This window comes from Oncorhynchus tshawytscha, unplaced genomic scaffold, assembly GCF_018296145.1.
Source record: "Oncorhynchus tshawytscha isolate Ot180627B unplaced genomic scaffold, Otsh_v2.0 Un_contig_8799_pilon_pilon, whole genome shotgun sequence".
NCBI classification, from domain to species: domain Eukaryota; kingdom Metazoa; phylum Chordata; class Actinopteri; order Salmoniformes; family Salmonidae; genus Oncorhynchus; species Oncorhynchus tshawytscha.
In genome coordinates this window covers 368,954-376,025 of record NW_024609746.1, presented here as the reverse complement: position 1 = coordinate 376,025, position 7,072 = coordinate 368,954, and positions in this window count along the sequence as shown.

Here is a 7,072-nt window from a genome sequence, read left to right as displayed (position 1 = left end):
AACAAGCTATCATGGTCCAATCACAACAAGACAGTCATGAAGAGGGCACAACAACATCTATTCCCCCTCAGGATACTGAAAATATTTGGCATGGGTCCTCAGATCCTCAAAAAAATCTACAGCTGCCCGATTGAGAGCATGGTTGCATCACCGCTTGGTACGGCAACTGCTTGGCATCCGACTGCAGGGCGCAACAGAGTGTGGCCCAGTACATCACTGGGGCCAAGCTTCCTGCCATCCAGGACCTCTATACCAAGCAGTGTTAAAGGAAAGCCCTAAAAGGCCACCCAAGTCATAGTCTCTTCTGACTAGACCGGGCACGCGCATGTCAGGCTGACACTGACAGAAGTAGCGGTACCGGAGCGCCAAGTTTAGGTCCAAAAGGCTCCTTACCAGCTTTTTAGTTTTTTACCCCTGTTTTCTTCCCAATTGGTAGTACAGTCTTGTCCCATCACTGTATCTCCTGTACGGACCCGTGAGAGGCGAAGGTCGAGAGGTATGCGTCATTCAAAACACGACCCTGCCAAGCCGCACTGCTTCTTGACACACTGCTCGCTTAACTCGGATTCCAGCCGCACCAATGTGTTGGAGGAAACACTGTACAACTGGCGACCGCAGTCAGTGTGCATGCGCCCGATCCGCCACAAGGAGTCGCTAGAGCACGATGGTATCCTCTTGGAATTCATGATCTCAGTCAAAGGCAAACATGGTATAGAGATATAAATATGAATTACTTTATATTTCTATGGTCTGAAGTATTGAGTTAGTATGTCTTAACTCTGCTTGCCTTGTTGGTTGAATACACAAAGTATATGATGGAGGAGTGCATCAAGGCTCTCTCTCCTGCCAACTCTTTAAACAAATATTTTTCCTTTTTCCATTCCCCCTCTATCACTATCCTTCTCTCTCTCTCTCTCTCTCACTCTTGCACTCTCGCACTCTCGCACTCTCTCCCTCATATAGATATGGAGCCAATGGGTTATTGGCTTGCAGACTTGTGAGCAGATGCTGATTTGTTGAACCTGAGAGAGCACAGCAAGACAGCCCTGAATTCAGCCCAGTCTTTGGCATGATATTTTCTCTACAGGTCCACTACAGTGTTGGAAAGAGAGAGAGCAGGGAAAAGAATTGGAATCTGGTGACCTAGTTTGTGAAACAGTGTGTGGTAAATGTAATGATCATTGGTGTTGTTCATGGTTCTGTTGATTCTGTTGCAGTCTACAGATGTAGGATCTTAATTTGAGCCAGTTCTGCTACAGCAGAAAAAAGAATCCTGCAGCAACAGGAAATGGTAATTACATTTTTGTACAAGTTGATACATGTTTTATTAGGGCCAATCTAGTCTGAAATTTTAAAGTGGAAATGGCAAACTGCAGAAGCCTTTAGAAAACTCAAATGTACTACAAGTTTGCATTTCTTGTTGTGCAGGAAAAGTCTTAATAACAAAATAGTGATCAAATTAATATCCTACATCTGTAGTTACTGTTCCGATTTCTCAGTCACAACTACATAAACAGATTTGTTTTGAGTTGTAATTTTCTCGCCGTCAGATCAATTCATGAATTCCGCTTTTATTGTCTTATTATTAAAAAGGATTATTAAAAAGTAATCGCTGTTCTACATGGCTGTTCCAGGGAAAGGAGTAAATTAGGTTGGTAATGCATGAATGCCCTCGACGGGTAATTATATTGAAGGTTCACGTTTATGAGAGGAAATGTCTCTATGCTTTAGATTACATATGAGTCATTGTCTTTCTTTTGCACGCTGTCTACATCTCCTCCCTTACCAACCAAGGCACAAAAGGTTATTTCTGAAGCTGAAAAGGCTCAAAGTAAATATCAGGTGAAGAAATGTGATATTGCTGTTTTTATATCATGACTAGAATATGAATAGAAATATAGTTAATTCAAGATATTGGGTTGAATATATGTAGGCCTCTCACGGATAGGTGGTGCTGAATATCAAATTTCCCCTATGCAAATTTATATTTCTGTTTATTTATCTCCTTTCAAATTAATCTTATGAAAGTCAATTAAACAGATTACATGTAACTCTTCCACTACATGAGCTGAAATTATTAACATTTCCTGTGTGTCTCTCCCTCTCGGTGTCACGCCCGTGAATGGCTGACAGGGATAAGGAGTGTAATAGCTGTTTGAATTGATCCCTGTGAGTTGACAAGACGTCTGGCCCGTGAAGCATCGTCATTGTCCCGTCGAGATAGATGACTTTTGAGCATAAAGTGACAGTTAGTGGTGGATTTATTTCCCTTTGAGTATTAATCAACAGAGGATTTATTTTTACTGCGTATTACAAAGACTGAGACTTACTCTGCCACTGCCATAGAATAGCGTTCCACCCCTTTGAATATCGGTACTTCTGGGGGAAAGAAAATGAATAGGCTCTGATGTTAGCCTCTGATGTGCCTGACTCTCCAAACATTAACTTCGTGCGGCACACCCACTCCATCACGTTGATTTCTGTGAAGATGAAACTGTGATTGAACAGGCCTCTCCTCCTGCAGGCTCTCACCGTATGTCTCATACAGTTAGAGAGTATGAAGGGTGAGCTTTATAAAGCCAGTCACCTGACCAAATATGAGGTGAGGAGTATACCTGCTACACATGTCTATGCATGCTGCCGTGCCGGTCAGGGTTCACCTGGGGGTGGAATGTGGGGGGCATAGGGTAGGTGGGAAATGGGGGTTGAAAAGGGGGTAAGTTGGGCTAGATCGGTTGAAGGGGTTAGATAGGGTGAGGTGATAGCTATGCAAGGTGGCAGCTTGCTATCCAGCTGGCTATCTCTAACTAAACCTGCATAATGTGGTGGAGAGCTTTAGGTAGGTAATATGGTTGGTGAGGTAGACGAAGGATTCTATGTAGGCCTAGGTCATGTGAGGTGAAGTGGAAGCTGGGCATTTGAAGTGAATGGTAGAGGCTGCCTGGGGAGAAGAATGAAGCGGTGGCTGTTGCTAGGTAGGAAAAGAGACCCAGACCACAGAACAATGAACAATGATAAACATCAGCAATTTAGGTCACTGGAGGCCTCAAATCTGGATCTCTCACCATCTGAGTGGATCTGGCCAGGGTTACCCACACAGTCAAACCAACCGCAGGACAACAAGCAAATAAAACACACCCTCACCGCTCCACCACCATAAGGACACAGCTCTGCATTTTTAATGGGAGCTAAAATCACTGAGGACTTAAGAAGGGGATTGCCTCTGCTCTATATGCAGAGAGCAGAAGACTGGATACTGGCAGTGTTGAGGAAGCTACTCTGAAAAGATAGTTTACCAAGTTTTACTTCACGCTGAAAGAAGTTAAGGTACACTAAAGCTTTCCCTACGAAAAATATAGTTTACTTAACTAAAGTTACTTTGAAAAAGTAGTTCACTTACATCCAAACTACTTTGTGAAATGTCAGACTATAAATTGCAAGAGCACACTTTGGGGTCATATGTTAACAGAATGTGTAATTTATCCGATTAAACACAAAAACAATGTTTCAAGTGAGAATTAGGCAGGTCTGACGCAGAAAAATGAAATATTGCATACTTCACCCACATTTTATTGTATTCTGCAAAACAAGTAGTGTATAGTTCCAGTACTTACAATGCCTTTGGAAAGACTTTCTTACACATTTTGTTACTTTACAGCCTTATTCTAAAATGGAGTATATAAAAATAATACTCAGCAATCTACACACAATACCCCAAAATGACAAAGAAAAAAACGTTTTTTATAAATGTATACAACTTTATTAAAAATGAAAAACAGAAATACCTTATTTATGTAATTATTCAGATCCTGAGCTATGAGACTTGAAATTGAGCTCAGGTGCATCCCGTTTCCATTGATCATCCTTGAGATGGTTCTACAACTTGATTGCAGTCCACCTGTGGTAAATTCAATTGATTGGACATGATTTGCTTAGGAAAATAAAGGTTCAATTTAAATAAATAAAACATTTGGAAAGGTACACTCGTGTCCATATCAGGTCCCACAGTTGACAGTGCATGTTAGAGAAAAAACAAAGCCATGAGGTTGAAGGAATTTTCAGTAGACCCCCGAGACAGGATTGTGTCGAGACAGATCTGGGTAAGGGTTGCAAAAGTATTCTGCAGCATTGAAGGTCCCCAAGAACACAGTGGGTTCCAAAATTCTTAAATGGAAGAAGTTTGGAACCACCAAGACTCTTCCTAGAGCTTGCCGGCCGGCCAACTTGAGCAACTTGGGGAGAAGCGCCTTGGTCAGGGAGGTAACCAAGAACTCGATGGTCACTCTGACAGAGCTCTAGAGTTCCTCTGTGGAGATGGGAGAACCTTCCAGAAGGACAACCATCGCTGCAGGCCTTTATGGTAGAGTGGCCAGACTGAAGCCACTCCTCAGTAAAAGGCACATGACAGCCTGCTTGGCACCTAAAGGAATCTTAGACCATTTGAAACAAGATACGCTGGTCTGATGAAACCAAGACTGAACTATTTGACCTGAATGGCAAGCGTCACGTCAGGCGGAAACCTGGCACCATCCCTATGGTGAAGCGTGTTGGTGGCAGCATCATGCCGTGGGGATGTTTTTCAGTGGCAGGGACTGGGAGACTATTCCGGATCGAGGTAAAGATAAACGGAGCAAAGTACAGAGAGCTCCTTGATGAAAACCTGCTCCAGAGCACTCAGGACCTCAGACCTCAGGGTCGAATGTTCACCTTCCAGCAGGACAACGACCCTAAACACAGAACCAAGACAACGCAGGAGTGGCTTCGGAACAAGTCTCTGAATGTCTTTGAGTGGCCTAGCCAGAGCCTTGACTTGAACCCGATCGAACATCTCTGGAGATATCTGAAAATAGCTGTGCAGCAATGCTCCCCATCCAACCTGACAGAGCATGAGAGGATATGTAAAGAGGAATGGGAGAAACTCCCCAAATACAGGTACCAAGCTTGTAGCGTCATACCCAAGAAGACTCAAGGCTGTAATCGCTGCCAAAGGTGCTTCAACAAAGTACTGAATACTTATGTAAATGTGATATTTCAATTTTGTATTTTTAATACATTTGCAAAAATGTCTAAAAACCTGTTTTGCTTTGCAATTATTGGGTATTCTGTGTAGATTGATTAGGGGGAAAACAATTTAATCAAGAATAAGGCTGTAATAAGGCTGTAGAATAAGGCTGTAACGTAACAAAATGTGGAAAAAGTCAAGGGGTCTGAATACTTTCCCAATTCACTGTAGCTACCCCACCCAATGGCAATTTTTTTTAGTTAAATTACTAGTTGAACTACATGTAGTTCACTACTTTCCAACAGTGAATACTGGATGGTGGTGGTTCCGTTAGGGTGGCCATGTTTCCTCAGAATGTTGTTGTAAAGTCGTCTTGCCACGTCTCATTGCACATCTAAGAATGACGAACATGCGATGAGGCCCGGACTCCCTGCATAATTCAGATGAACCTCACTCTTTCTCTCTCTTTTTTCCCTGTCTCTCTCTATATATAAATTCTAGTTATTTCTCTCCTTCTCCTTCTTTATCTTTCACTCTCTATCTCTCTTTCTCCCCCTTTCCCTCTCCTCCCCTCTCTCTCTCTCTGTCCTCAGTCTCCTTCACCCCTCTCTCCCTCCCACTCTCCCCTTACTTCTCTCGCACTCTCTTTATGTGGGAGTTCATTCATTGAGTGCTGTGACCTACAGGGAGTAATGAAAACATCGGCACCATTCATGAGCTCTGATTGGGTTTGGGAAAATAAGTAATCACGGGTGAGCTAGTCTTCTCTGCCTTGTGGAAACAGCACACCAGGGCACTGCTGCTGTGTTGGGCCAGGTGCTGCTGAGCTGCTTTTCTGTGCTGCTTACCAAGAATAGTCTTACGTTCCAACCAAATATTCAATTAAGGATGAAGCAAGTCTGCACTCATTTTAAAAATGGTCACTTGAATTCTGTTGTAACAGTTATCGTGGTCTTGCCTGAAATATGTGGCCTATTTAATACACGACGACCTCGATATTTCATTGAGGAAAAAAGAGCAAGGTTGAAGTGGACTAATTGGGTGTATTTATAAAAAGTGATGACCTCTTAATACACTCTGAAACACTCACAAGTATTCTTTCTTCCTATCATCAGTCGATTTCCCCAGAGTGTAAACGGGTGAGACTTCCATACCCTTCAGGCCCTCCGGTACACCACGCGACACTCTGCCTTACTCTTCCCCAATAAGCTCAGCAGAGAGAAACACACTCACTTTGACATTAACATTTCACTTTTACAGTACCTGGGGTACAGCACACACACACAAACACAAACGCACAAACACACACTCACTTATCTCTGCAGAACCTCACTTTGCCCTCCTCCTGATACTTTGAGATACCACCCTATCTGTGCATCAATAAATAGGCTGTTTATAAGCTGTGAATGTTGATTGTCAATCTATTACAAACACACACGTACACACACACACACAGACACACACACACACAGACACACACACACACACACACACAGACTTTTTGGATGTTTTATAGCCTCAGGATAGTGAATTAGCCTTCTCCTTGATGTTCATCCCATCCTTACATTTATCATGTTGTATCAGCAGAAAACCCTAAATAAACCTTTTTAAAGGCTTCTCCTCTGTAATGCCGTAAATGATCCAAAAGGCCAATGGGTTTATCTTGGTCTTAAAAGCCCAACTTGAGATTTCCGGTGCAAAAAAAGAAGAGGATAGTCACATTAAACCTGCAGTTGGGCTTGGTGGTTACAGATATGTGTACCATAGAATTTGAATTTATGTTATTGACATTACAATCCTCAAGTCCAAATGTATCATTCACCTTGACCAAATGTATTTAGTGTAAACTATACAGAACATTTATGTGGTCCTGATACACATGGTGCTCATAACTACGGTCTAGAGTTTTCCTGGTCATGTCATCATATGAAATGGTGGGGGAAAACTCAGGGCCCTTAAATCCCTCCAATTACAGTACATTGATATGATTTTTGATGAGGGCTGCGACTGTGTTACGTGTTGTGTCTCCAGTCTCCAGCTCAGACATTTCTTGGCTCTGTGGGCTTCACA